Source organism: Typopeltis vanoorti, chromosome 17 (assembly GCF_054136105.1).
Source record: "Typopeltis vanoorti isolate ZY-2024b chromosome 17, IOZ_Tvanoo_1.0, whole genome shotgun sequence".
Classification (NCBI taxonomy): Eukaryota; Metazoa; Arthropoda; class Arachnida; order Uropygi; family Thelyphonidae; genus Typopeltis; species Typopeltis vanoorti.
In genome coordinates this window covers 78,614,075-78,629,373 of record NC_143565.1, presented here as the reverse complement: position 1 = coordinate 78,629,373, position 15,299 = coordinate 78,614,075, and the positions used below count along the sequence as shown (strand labels likewise).

The 15,299-nt window shown below is 38.7% G+C and overlaps 1 protein-coding gene across 6 annotated transcripts in view; it reads left to right on the top strand.

Moving 5' to 3' along the window:
• Khc-73 (Kinesin heavy chain 73) overlaps positions 1–15,299 on the top strand; it is an 842,240-nt gene that overhangs the window by 210,418 nt on the left and 616,523 nt on the right. The gene's annotated exons all lie outside the window — the stretch shown is intronic.

Sequence of the window (15,299 nt, the reverse complement as noted above, 5' to 3'; positions counted from 1 at the left end):
GATTTAAGTTTGTGAATAGAAAAAAAAAAACATTATTATTAGTAGTATTATATTAATATTTCCAAAATTTTTTAAAAATAAAATTATATATATTTGTCTTCCTTTTGTATGAGTCCTAGCATGTCCAAGGAGAGTATGAGTCTTTTGTATGAAATGGCCAAGATACTTCTTAGCTTAATAGTCTACTGTTTCTATCAGTATGTGCATGGGTCTTTCAGTCTGATTTGTCTGTTTAAGCAGGTTAAATGCTTTCAGCATTTCTGGAGGAAAAGCAACTTCATATGAGATCAGCTGACTTACTCTTTTAAAGTCTTTGGATTCACACCTATGTTTATCAAATTAAAGTCATTATTATTAATATTTACACTACAAAGGTGTTAGTTATCCAAATTCAAAAACTGTGGGTAACATTGCAATGCAATGGGATGTGTGTATTTGAAATCAGAATTTAAATATATTTGAAGGATATGTGGGTATGCAGTCTTCTGCATTGGTTGAATCATGAGAGGATTCTTAAATACATGATTTCATATGTCTTTACGAATCCTCTTAAATACTAGGAACACTTGAAATCATATGTGTTTCATGAACACATATTGATTTCAGATCAGAAATCGAGTTTTTTGAGACAGACTTTGTAAATTCTGGGAGCTATATATATATATATATATATGTATAGAGTAGGCTGCAATCTCTTTTACAAACATCAGTGCCTTGCATGGGATTTGAACCAAGACATATTATTATTATACAGGTATCTCCATTGAGTATGGAGACTCATCGCAGATGCCACACTAACCTTTATACACACAAAACTTATCATAACTCTCTTTAAACTCATTCAATATTGGGGCATTCACAACTAATTCTGGCAATCTATTCCACTCATCCACCACTTTCCATGTAAAAAAATTGAAAGTGGTGAACGAGTGGAATGAATGCCACAAGTCCGCGTGGTTAGCCTAGTGGCTATGCACTTCACAATCATATGCCTGGAGAAGGAGTGTCCTAGGTTCGATTCCCGTCAATGATGCGAGGAGCTTAAGGATCTTCCTCAGCCATAGCCGAGTTAGCTGGTCTTGGGCATGGACAGCAGGGTTTTTTCCACCAGTTTATCTGGGGGTTTTCATCCCACAAGCAGGCAAACCGGTCTCGTGAACACACACAGATTACAGTCAGGAATACTGACCCAGCCATAGGTCTGATTCATCAGGTATGCCGGTCCCAGAGCCCTGATAATTTTTTTTTTGGGGGGGGGGGGCTTAGATGTTGCCATCCATCCTCACAAAGGAATTGCCACACCCTTACTAACCACACTCTCGTACAACTTCCATAGATGATCCTTAGTTCTCTCTCTATTCATCATATATTGAAAAATTTCCTTTGTGTCAATGTTATGAAACCTCTTTAATATCTTATGTTTCTATAATGTCTCCTCTTTTTTGCCCATCAAATAAACTTTGCAATCCACACACCTTCACCCTATCCTCATTGGGAGTATTCCACAAACCATTCATCAGCTTTGTCACTCATCTCTGAATTCTCTCTCTCTCTTTCTCTGTCAGCTCCTTATCCCCAAGAAACCCATGTGACCACAGTAGTCTAGATGTGGCTGAATCACAGCCTAATACAAAGACAAAATAATCTCACTATCTTTACTTGTTAGCATATTTTTTCGCATCCCAGTAATCCTTTGAACTCTTCTACTAAATTTTGCAGCATACTCTCTGAACTTCATCTTTGTTCGCCATTATCCTCCTAACAAATATCTCCCTTCTGACTTCTTAGGGGAAACCTTGATTTAAGTTTGTGAATCAAAAAGAAAACATCATTATTATCATATTAATATTTACAAATTTTTTTTAGTCCCTAGCCTCATCAATTTCCTGCAATCTGGTACGTACTGTATGTAACTTTTGTAAAATTAAAAGTTACATACTGTAACTTTTAATTACAGTATGTAACATTATACATACATATATATATCTTCAAGGCCCACTCTTCCTAATTGGGTTGTGGGGGCAACAGCTGCAAGAGGAACTTCCAATGGTCACGATCCTCTGCCACCAAGCTCAGGTGTTCTGGTGGGATTCCCAAACGTGTCCACCCAAGGTTTTGGATATAATCTATCCAGTGAGTCCTTGGCCTCCCACCCTCTGGCTTGGCAAAGAGGGCCTGCTGAGGGAGCCTCTCTTGTGGCATTCTGACCAGGTGCCCATACCAGCATAACTGTGATCTCTCAACATGGAGAAGCAGTGGTTGAGTATTGAGGGTTTCCCGAATTGCAGAACTTCTGACTCTGTCGAGTTTTGTCAGCCCCGCAACCCCTCGAAGGAACCTGATTTCAGCTGCTTGGATTTGTGTCCGCATTCTTTTGGTCATTACCCAACTCTCATGCCATAGATGAGGATGGGGACATAGACTGTATTGAAGACAGCCAGCTTTGCCTTCTGGCTTAACTCCTGCTTCAATACTACCGAACAGCCAAGCTCCTGCAATATTAAGCTTGCTAAGCCAATTCGAGTATCTAGCTCTACGTCCCATTTTCCATCATTCATGAATATGGACCCAAGGTATTTAAACTTCTCCACCTATCTCATTGGGACCCCACTTACATTTAGAGTGCACTGGGATTGTTGTCTTGAGACCACAAATGTTTCAGTTTTGGCCATACTGATCTTCATTCCGGCGTCTGCAAAAACAGCTACAAACCTATCCAGGGTCTGCTGGAGGTCATCTGTGGAAGAGCTAAGCAGAACTAGGTCATCTGCAAAAAGCAGATGTCCAATGCTACATTTTCCAATTCTGAGACACTCACTGCCTCAGCTGTGCCTATCAATCCAGTTAAATATTATGAAAAGGAGGGGTGACAGAACATACCCTTGGGGGGAGGCCAGCAGAGACTGTGAAAGGTTCAGACTTTGTGCTGTTTACCCTGACACAAAACTCTGGGCATTCATACAGGGACTTGATGGTAGCTAATAGTTGACCATCCACTCCATACTCCTGTACTACTTGCCAAAGCTTATCCCGAGGAACCCGGTCATATGCCTTCTCCAAGTCCACAAAACATGTGTAGACATTCTTGGCATATTCTGAAGATTTCTCAAAGACTTGCCTTAAAGTGAAGATTTGGTCAGTTGTGCTTCTACCAGGACGAAAGCCACATTGTTCTTCCTGGAACTTTGACTTAACTATGCTCCTGCACCGTCTTTCCAAGCACTTAGCATACGCTTTCCCAGGCAGGCTGAGCAGAGAGATGCCACGATAGTTACTGCAATCCTTCTGGTCTCCCTTCTTAAAGACTGGTATTATTATGTCTGTCTGCCATTGCTTTGGTGTTTGCCCAGATATCCAAGCAGTCTGACATACTCAAGTCAGCCAGAGAACACCGTCTCGATTTAAGGCTTTTAGCATTTCGGGCCGAATTTTATCATCACCAGCAGCCTTGCCTGATTTTAGCAATTTTATTGCTAAATGGACCTCTTCTGCTGTGAGACTACTCATTGCCCTGATCTGCACCTCTTGGATGTCCACAACTGCTGGGCCACCTGGGTTAAGAAGGCTCTCAAAGTATTCCCTCCGTTTGTGGAGGATATCCTTCTCGGTTGTTAAAAGTGCACCATCAGAGGCCTTAATTGCCCTTGCTGTGCACGATTTCCTCCCTCGAAGGCGGTGGATGGTCTGCCAGAATACTTTGTTTGTATTTGCATAGGATGAGTCTAATCTTTCTCCAAAGGATTCCCAAGCCTTCTGCTTTGCTGTCTTTACTGGCTTAGCAGCAGCTATTCGTGCCTCAGCATGCCACAAACGCATCTCAGGTGACCTGACTCTAAGCCATGTTAAGTAGGACTCCTTTTTTGCCCGGACAGTTTTTCGGACTTCTTGGTTCCACCAAGGTGTCCTTTTCTCACTGCCCGTTGCCATGCCGAGCCGAGCCGCTTTCTGCCACACCATGAGAGTGCAGAGGCAGTGATAGCTGTTCTAAACAGCTTCCATTCCTCCTCAACATCTGCAGTATGCTTGGGAATCTCTTTGAACGTGGAGGAAATGTTATCTGCAAAATTCTTCCTCACACCTCATTTTCCAAATGTCTCCCATTTCACGTGGTATAGCTGCTTAGGCCTACCAGCATTGATGGTAGCATCTGGTTTCTGAAGCCGTAGAGTGCACACAACAAGGTGGTGGTCAGTTGACAATTCTGCCCCTCTTCTCACGCGAACGTCCAACACTGAGGGAAAATAGGTCTGCTGAGACTATAAAGAAGTCAATCGGAGACCTTTGTTCTAGTGTATCCCTGTACCAGGTATACTTATGGACTTCTCGGTGCTGGAAGAAGGTATTCATTATGGACAAGCTGTTAGTACAGCAGAAGTCCAATAATTTCAACCCATTCACGTTAAGGTCAGGGGCACCGTTCCTCCCAACCACACCCCTCCATGTCTGGTCATCTGTTCCAACATGTGCATTGAAGTCACCCATTAGCAGGACTGATTCCATGGCTGCCACCCTGTCAAAAGCAGCATCCACTTCCTCTAGGAAGGCAGAGTATTCTGACTCCAGATTAGGTGCATAGGCTTGCACCACAGCCAAATCATGGTTTTTCATCTGAAGCCTTAACACACATACCCATCCCCCCCAATGGGATCCACTCAGCAACACGGTCTGACAGCTGGGGGCTTGTGAGTATCCCCACACCTGCCTGAGCAGACATTGTTGGGCTCACACCAGAGTAGTAGAGCTTCCACCCCTTATCCAGGTCGACAGTTCCAGAGCCTCTCCTCTTGGTTAGAGAAAGCCCGACTAAGTCTAGCCGGTAGCGCTTGGCTTCCTCAACCAGTTCCAACTCCTTCCCTGTAAGAGAGAAGATGTTCCAGTTGTCTAAAGCCATAGGCTGGTGCCGTTGTTGTTGCCATTTCCATCCTTTTGCAGAACCATTTCTTTGCGCTGCCCCTAAACACCTCCCTAAATGGGTAGCGGGCCCATTGATGAAGTTTCCTCTAGCAGAGTGCTGAGGAGTGGTGTCTAAGGGAGACTGTAACATATTTTTCGAACAGGTCCCTCTGCCTAAAACCCGTACACGTCCCTTGGTAACCCACGTGACGGACGATGTGGTATGAACATTTTTTGATAGCCTGATCATGTTACAGTGTTTGATAATGTCCTGTTAGCACAAGATGAAATGACATAGAAAAATAGGAAAGATTCCCCTTGAATACTCTAATAGCATTCGGGGGAAGGAGCAAGAAGAGAAGAAAGAAAGAATCAAGGGAGGAAGAGGAGGGACCAGTCTACAGATAATATAACAGATGTATATTACATGAAGTAAGGCATGGTCCAGCATCAGGTACCTCGGGTTTGCCACACCCGTATCACTAAAGTGAGCCCCTGAGGAAATGTAACATTATGCAAAATAACAAAAATAACTAAATTTGCCTGTATCATTGATATACTATCAATGATACAGGCAAAGATTTAGCCTGTATCATTGATATTCAAATTAACTGGGGCTCTAGTACAGATCCCTGAGGTACCCCGCTAGTCGCCCTCATTTTCTAGATTCCACTCCACCATATACTACTCTCTGGTATCTGTCAGTCACCCCCGCCCATACTACCAGCTTCGAATCCATTGTCATATTCATATCTGATCATACTTATGTCACCTAAAAATGGAAAACAAAAGCTCTAGCTCACCAAAATATAAAATATACTATAGGTTTGAAAATAACCTTTCATGGTGGTGATGGTGGTGAGGGGGGGGGGATAGCAACATTCATAAAATAAAATTCACATTTGCTGTAAGTTTTGTAATAGTTTTCTATGTGGTATTCTGTCAAGTGGCTTTTCAAAGTTGAGCAATATTATCATATAGCCATTTCCTTCCAATTCTACTCTTTTGGAGCTTCTGACATTAGGGCTTCTGGTCTAATGTTCAAATCCTCATCTTCTCATTATGAACCCTGTTAGGTATCTGCCTGAATGAACAAGGATGGGCTGACAATTTGGGATTTAGCCAACCAAATTGCATTCTTATTGGCCTAAACCACAAATAAAATGATAGCACAACATGACAGAATTTCATACCAGCTGGGGCCCAGTTAAACAAGGCCCCAATTATTTTCGCCAGGAAACTAGGGCGAACTGTGAAAAATCAGCTACTGGAACAAATCCTGAAACACACCCCAACTCAACATCATCAGAGTTCAAGATTGGTATTATCAAAATAAGAAGCTTGAATTGCAAAGAAATGAAGCTGGCTGAGGAATTGGATAAGTATCAGATCTACATAATAGGAGTGACCGAAACAAAAATCGACAAAAATGGTGAGATCTTTCTAAGCAATATATATAAATGTTATATTCAGCAATAACAATCATGGAAAAGGAGTAGTTATAGTATGCAACACTAAATACACGTCTAATCTTCTTGAATGGCAGGCAATGTCAAGTAGAGTGATGTGGGCAAATATCGGAATGGGGAACTGGACAATGAGACTTATTTGTGCCTGTGGTCACACAGAAGGTTTTACTAAGGTAGAAGTGGAGGGATTTTTTTAGGTTATAGAGAAAGCAACTGACACAATAAAAAAAAGGAAAAGTTGGTCCTTGTTGGGGATCTAAATAGCAGAGTAGGAAATGATTGGCAGACATACAAAAAATATTTTGGGAAAATTTGGAGAAAAGAGCAAAGCTAATAATAATGACAAATACCTGTTGAATTTCTGCTCAGGACATGGACTGGTTATTACTAACACAATGTTCCAACATAAAAATGTGCACAAATTCACATGGAAAGAAGATACAAGGCTATATATCACTGACTATGTTATTGTTGGTAGTGATGTTTTCTCACTGGTGCAAGACACTAGAGTGTACAGAGGATTTGAAATTGGAAGTGATCACCATTTAGTCTTCAGCAGGATAAAATTGAATTTCATATTGAAAATAAGAACATGTAAGAAAATTTCAAAGAGAATAAAAGTTGAGCAGCTCTTAAATGTTAACTATAGATTAAAATATACAAACATTATTCAAGAAAAAAATGAAAGAGTTTGAGAACAGGAACCAAACCTTGGAGATTCAGTGGCAAGACTTGAAGAAAATGATTCAGCCAGAGAGGTATGTGGTGAGGTTGTCTGCAAGGATAGAAAAGTCAGCACTCCATGGTGGACACAGGAAGTTAAAGAGGCATTGAAGCAAATGAAGAAAACATATCAAAAGTTCCTAGTGAATAAGTCAGCTTGTGCTCTTATAGAATACAGAGACAAATATAAGAAAGCTATACACTGTGTTAAACTAGCTAAACAATAGTCATGGGAAGACTTTTGTTTAGCACAGAAAATAAATATCTTAACTTAGAAAATAAATATCAGGAGCTGTAAAAGGAATTAGAGATGATAAAAGTGATATGAAAACTGGAGAAAAAGATATCCTTGATGTATGGAGTAATTAACTCAAAAAATTGCTAAATGAAACAAGCAGTGACTGCACAGTGGTACAAAACACTCAACCGGCAAGCATCAGACTGCACATACATATTCATACTTGAAGTAGAAAAAAAAGCCATCAAAGCTTGAAATGTGGAAAGGCAGCTGGAGTAGATGATATTCGACTAGAAATGTTCAAGTGTGGAGGTATAAAAGTGTTACAGTGGCTGTACTGCATAGTTCAGAAGGCCTGGACAGAGGGACTAATTCCAGATGATTGGAGTAGAGATCTCATAGTACTCATATATATATATATATATATATATATATAAAAAGGAAATAAAAATGAATGTGAGAATTACAGAGATAATTCCCTACTGAGTGTTCCTGGTAAGATTTATGCAAGTATACTTGAGAAATGGTTGAGAAGGATCGTGGAAGAGAAGCTTGGTGAAGAACGAGGCCACATAGAGGCACACACGATCAGATTTTCTTAATGACAAATAGTTGAGAAATCATGGGGATATAAAAAAGATCTGTATTTTAGGTTTGTAGATCTGGAAAAGGCATATGACATGGTGCCAAGAGAAATGATTCAAAATGCTACAGTTATATGGTGTCAGTGGAGCATTATATCAACAATACTTAGTCTTTATTTGAGTTGTAATTCGGCAGTTAGAATTGAAAGAAGTACAGCGTGGTTTGATTAAATCTGGTGTTAGACAAGGATGTACATTATCTCCTCTGTTATTCATTATCTATATGGATCACATTATGAAGGAAAGTGGTATTAAACCTGATATCAAAATTGCAGATGTTAATCTCAGCTCTTTACTTTATGCAGATGATGTTATACTTTTAAATAATTTGGTATAAGTCTGCAAGATTCCCTGACTAAATTGAATAACTGTTGTAATAGATTTGGTATGAATGTCAGCAACAAAAGACAGTGAAAATAGATAGAAGCATTAAAAATATCAACTGAATTGTGAATGGAGAACCTATAGAACAAGTAAAACATTTTATCTATGTAGGCACAATTTTTAGGAAAGATGGTAAATTAAATATGGAAATAGACAACAGAATCAACAAAGCTGGTATGGTAGGAAGCCAACTGAATAAATTTACATGGAATAAGAGAGAAATTATCCAAAAAATTTAACCACTAAATTATCTGTATACAAGACAGTGTTCAGATGAATTTTAACTTATGGATTTGAGTGCTTGGTTAGAAATGAAACACTTGACTAAAGACTACAGTATTAGAGTCCTGAGAAAGATTAGTGGCATGAAGAGATGGCATCAGTGGCAATATCATATTAAAAATGAGGATATTAGTAAAGAACTTGCATTGTTAGCATCTAGAATGTGTTAGCACAGCTAATTTCAGATGGTGTCGTGTGGTCACTTTACAGAATCGATGTGGAAAGATTAGCAAAACTAGTGTTCTCTGCCAGGTTGGAATGAAAAAGACCCAGAGAAGACCAAGATGTAGGTGGATTGATACAATAAAAAGTGCCTTAGAAGAAGACAGAAATAGAACACCTGATAATGTTGGAGTCTTGACAGGTAACAGATTGATTGGAGGAAAATTGTAGGTAGGAAGTTAGTAATGGTGTAAGTTTTTCATGTAGTACGATCATATCCTGTACATCTCTTGAGTGTACATGTCAGGAATTTGATGATAATTTGCTACTTCTATCTTGGAGTCACCTTGGAGACAATAAATTTATCATATATTTGTATTAAGATATTTTAATATTTGGGTCGACAAATTTAGTGCTTCTGTAAAGTTGGTGATTTTTGTCTGTTTTTATTGTGTTTTCCTTTAGAAAATTAGTGTTTTGTAGTATACTAGGATAGAGTTTAGTATTTTATAGTGTATTTAGTATTTTATCATATATTTTTATTAGACATTTTAATATTTAGTATACGTTTCGAATGGTGCAAAAAAAGGGCAAGAATGGTAATGCTAAAAAATGCACCGCAGGCGAGAACAAGAAGGTTAGCCCTGCTAACGAGGTTATTGTGCACATGGAGGAGGTTAACGAAAATGAATTAACCGCCAAAATAGCGAAGTTGAAGCAGATCATCAGAGAGACAACTCGGGAATTGCAAAAAGTTGAGAGACATTTAAATGAGTACAGGGAGAAAAAGAAAAATGAACAGGAAAATAAGAAACAACAAAGCAAGGAAACATGTATGTCAAAAAATAATGAAAATCAGGTAAGTGACGTTGTTAGTAAAAAGAAAGAAATTATTTGGTATGGTGACTCTATAATAAAACATGCTATAGATGAGAGAGTTATAACATCGAGTTTTCCTGGAGCGAAAATTAAAAATATAACTCAAGTAATTCAAAAACAGAAACGAAAAGTAAATGAAATGGTAATTGTAGTAGGTACGAACGATTTACTATGACAAAAATGAATGAAATAGAAGGGCTATGATGGCAAACAATTCAATGCGTAGGCAATGTAAAAGGGATGGATGCGAGTTTTTGGATGTGTGGAGTGAATTTGAGGGAAGATTGGATTTGTATAAGAGGGATGGCCTACACCTGAATTCGTTTGGTATCAGGAGTCTGGAAAAACTAATAACTGGTATGAGACCTAACACAGAGAATCAGGGAAACTACATTATAAAGGGAGGAATGATGTGAATGTGAGTGTAAGAGCGAAAATGGTATATAGCTGTGTTAATGATGGGAATGTTGACGAGGTGAGAACGATTTCAGGTTTGTGTTTGTCCAGTTTGGATCAATCATATGTGTGCAAAGATGTCTACATGTGTAAAGCATTAGAGAAGAATAGGATCTGCAAGTTGTCCAGTTGGGTCAGGCAGACTGCAAACAAGGGTATACTAAAGAACATGAAGGTAGATTATTATATCTGTACATGGATGCTAGGAGTATCAGAAACAAAGGGGTAGAGTTTGTTGCCTTAGTCAATATGTTGCGACCTTAGATTGTAGGAATTAGTGAGACCTGGCTATCAGAATCAGACCTATTAACTGGTATCGAGTGTCATGGGTACAGTATTTTTAGGAAGGAGGATAGAGTGGATAGGAGAGAAAGGGGTGTGCTACTAATGATATTGGATGACTTAAATCCTGTTAGAGTTGAGACCTATGAATGTAGTAATACTACTAACAATATTTCACGTGGCAGTGAGTTTGAAACCATCTGGTGTGAGGTGGAATCTAACAAGACAAATTACACAGTGGGGTGTTGTTACAGACCTGGTGGATCAATTGCTGGTGATAAAGAAATGCATCACCAAATAGAAAAGGTGAGCAGAAAAATAGAAAAGGTGAAAAGGGTAATCATAATGGGAGACTTTAATTATACAAATATTGATTGGGTAGCAGTAGAATCTCATGAAAAGAATGAAAATGCATTTATTGAGATGTTGCGGGACAACTTCCTCATGCAGCATGTGACAGAAGGAGCTTGAGGTCAAAGAGTGCTAGATTTGATTATGGTGTCAGGGGGCATTTCAGTTAAAGACGTAACTATTCTGCCTCCAGTTGGTGACAGTGATCATGCGGTACTCACTTGGGAAGTGACTAAGTTTATGAATGTTCCATTCAGAAAAGGTTATGTGTTGAATTACAAAGCAGGAAATTATGACCAACTGAGGAGTATACTGAGTTCAGTGGAATGGGATCGGTTGCTGGATGGAAAGGATGTCGACAGTGTATGGGAAGCATTTAAATAATATTTAAATGATGCGATATCAGACTGTGTCTCGAGAGTTCGAAGAATAAATAGAGTAAGAGTCAAATGGATGTGTAATCTTATTAAGCAAGAGATTCGTAAGAAAAGGACGATGTGGAAGGAATACCGTTTGCATAAGGATGACGTCCGTTATGAACGTTATAAGCAGCAGGCTAGAATAGTCACAACTGTTGTAAGGAAAGCAAAGTCTGATTATGAAAAGAAACTGGTTCTGTGTGCTAAAGACAACCCACAAGAATTCTATCGATTTGCTGCAAGTAAAAGAAAGAATGAATATGAAAGAATAACTCTTCTAAATCCAGATGGAGTGAGGGGTACTGATGCAGAACAGGTTGTTCAGTTAATGAGTGCCCATTTCGTTAAAAGCTATCAACCTAGTGAACACAACATTGAGCTCACTGTTACCTCTTCACTAGATGAAGAAACACTGGTGTGTGAGGCCGAGGCATTAGAGCTGTTGCACAAACTGAATAAGAATTCAGCAATAGGGGCTGATGGAATATCAGCATGTGTGCTAAAAGAGTGTTCAGCTGAATTGATCATTCCTTTGACCAGGATGTTTAATATGAGTCTCAGAACAGGGAAGATTCTGCAGGAATGGAAGGAATGTATGGTAATTCCATTGCATAAGGGTGGTGCAAAGACTGATGTATCAAACTATCGACCAGTTAATATCTCAGGAGTGGTGGTGGTGAAGATTTTAGAAAAATTAGTTACGGCCTGCATTCAGAAATGGGTTGACAGTGAATCTCTACTTTGCAATGAACAACATGGGTTTACTAAGGGAAGGTCATGTTTTAGCAACTTGCTCACATTCTATGAAAATGTTACCATTGAACTAGACAAGGGGAATGGATACACCATGATACTTTTGGATTTTGCTAAGGCTTTTGACAGAATTCAACATGACAGACTGCTGCATAAATTGGAGAAAATGGGTTTGGGTTATACAGCATTAACATGGATAAGAGGATGGCTGACTGATAGATATCAAAAAGTGGTATACGGGGGATCTGAGTCTGCAAGGTTTAAGGTAACAAGTGGTGTACTTAGGGAAGTTTCATATAATATAAAGGATCAGTGCTTGGTCCACTGTTATTCAATCTGTACATTAATGCTATTGGGAAGGATTTGACAAGCAACATACAGTTATTTGCTGATGATGCAAAGATAGGCAGGGTAATCATGAATACTGCTGATATGCAGTCCTTGCAGAATGATTTGAATAAGCTGGAATTGTGGACATGGGAAAATGGGTGTCAGTTCAATGTCAGTAAATGTAAAGTCATTCACTTCGGCATGATTACCTATCCAATATCATATTATATTTGTGGGATTAGGCTAGAAGAAACTGATGAGGCTAGGGATCGTGGAGTGTTAATAGATAAGAAGTTAAAGTTCAGGGGCCATGTGGCAAAGATTGCAAATACAACTCAAAAGATGATTGCAATGCTCAAATGAATGTTCACATGTAAGGATGTTATTTTGCCTCTTTACAAGGCCTAGATAAGACCTCACTTGGACTAGTGTGTGCAGGTCTGTTCTCCTGGTTTTTGTTGTGATTGTGATATATTGGAGAGAGTACAAAGGTGAGTGTTAAAAATGATATCAGGATTGTGGAATACTGATTATGAAGACAGGTTGAGAATTTGTAGATTGCAGACACTAGCAAACAGGAGAAAAAGGGGTGATATGATTGAGACTTACATACAAACTGCGGATAGGGTGATACAGGATTTCAATTGATGGGATTTTTCAATTTATGCAGGGTGGGGAAAGGACGAGAGGGCATCCTTGGAAGCTGAGAATGAAGGCTGCCAAGAAGAGTGTTAGGGCTAGATTTTTCTCTCAGAGGGTGGTGCTTGATTGGAATGGATTGCCATTGGATGTTGTGAGTGCAAGCAGTGTGAATGAATTCAAGAATAAGTATGATAGCTGGTGTGTGTGTAGTATGTGGTCTCCCTCGATGTGTCTCTGACTCCCTGGAGGGCTTAATAATAATATTAAAAATCTTAATAACACATCTCAAAAATCTTAATTAAGAGACATCTTAAAAAATCATACCATACACAAATAGTATATCCCATGTATTTGGCCAAATCAAAATACACAAGCCAGACTATAATAGATGTTTAATTATTTCATATAAATATATTATTATGTCTCTGTTGTTCATATTCGTTAACTTAATAAAAATTTAATTGAAAAGTTAATTTGTGATAAAAATGCAGATTAATTATTTCAGAATATAAAATACATAATAAATTTACCACCCTCTGTACTAACATGGAGTTTTCAGCAGACTTGGCATTGTCGAGTCGTTGCTTATTAATAAATCATTATTTCTGTATAAATTTAACCCCAGCAGATATTCTGTTATTTAAAAATAAAATTTCAGCAATTTTTTTTTTTTTAAATATCAGAAAATAAAAAAAAAAATATTAATATCAAGTCTTCGAGTTATTAATAGGTCAAAATGCAAGCAGGCAGCTTGCCAAACTATTCATGGCTCAACTTCATTCAGTGCCCCTTTTCCCACTATATGCTTACTTTCCATAGAAGATGTGTGGAGATGTTTTATAGATGGGGGAGGGAGACACTATACAGCATTTATTGAATTGAGTAATCACTGCAGTTTTACTCTAAATTCAAATTCACAGGAAAATATGAACAAGAAAAATCTTAAATTTTTTAACTCATATCATATCAATATACTCTACGGTTTATCAAAACCTACAGTTAGCAAATTACTTGCAATTTACTTCTTACAATCATCCTAATATAAAAGAGTGTTATATCTTAATTTAGTTTATCAGTGGTTACAAGTATTGCTCATGCTATACAGCACTAAATCAAGAAATCCTGCATTTGAAACTTCGCGCGTGTGTGTGTGTGTGTGTGTGTGTGTGTGTGTGTGTGGGAATGTCAGTTGAAATCAGGATGTGTGAAGAAAGAGAGAAATAGAACTGATGTGAAAAGAGATAGAAGGCATGACGACTGAGTTGAGGAGAGTGAAAATGAAGGGACTAGGAGGCGAAGAGGTTGGCTAATGCAAGGAATGAGTGTAGATGTGAAAGAAGGATGGAGGAGCGCAGTTGAGAGAATGGGAAAGACAGAAGAAGAGAGGATATTTGAGGAGGTCCCCAGCAGAGAGAATATGGAAGAAAGAGATAATGAGATGGGCAGAAGGAGGGAAGGTGTGAGAGAGAAAGGAGATCAGAAGCAGAAAAGTGTTAGGGATGTCAGTGGGAGAAGGATGAATGAATCTGCTCAGCATTATCTATAGAGATTTTATGATTCAAGGTATGTAGAGGACTGCTTGCTTGGTGAAATGATAGAGTTTGGCAATGACAATAAGACAAGATGAAAATATAGCAGAGATGATAGTACCGGTTGGTATGAATAACCTGAGAGATAGCACGAATTGTGTAGCAAGAGATTTTAGATTGATGTTATAGATAGTGTAGTAGAAATGTCAGAGGGGAGATACTGAGTGTGTTGTCTTGGTATGACAATATGGAGTAGAAGAGAAGAACAATGATAATGAATTAGATGATAGTGAGAGTATGTAGGACGAGAGGTCTGGAATATGTGGATGATTGGAGTACATTTGAGAATAAAAGTAATCTGTATGCAAGAGATTGGTTATATTTGAATGCAGGATGCAGACATTTGGAGAAACTTGTTTTCTGGGCAAGGAGATTGTGTTAGGGCTGAGAAACTGGAATTGCAAGCGTGGAATATTCCAGAGATGGCCTCATACAGGGATAAAGGCTTGAGAAATGAGAGCGTCTATGTATATTGCAGAGCCAGGTGGAGTGTGCAGGGAGTGATAACGACTGTAAGAATACTAACAGTGCACTGTTTTTTCTGTATACAAATGCTGTGCACATTAGGAATAAAGGGAATTTGTTTGTGGCATTGATTGGCTCAGTCTCTCCAAAGATTATTGATATCAGTGAAATTTGGTAAACTGAGGAGGATGTTCTGACACAGATAGAAACAAAAGGCTATGGTATGGCAAGATTAGGGAGGGTAAATATGTGATAGAGTGCTAGTCATGATAAGTGATGAATTGTTCTCTCTAGGGGGTGAAGAAAGTGGAAATAACACTAATGATTTTGACAGTGTA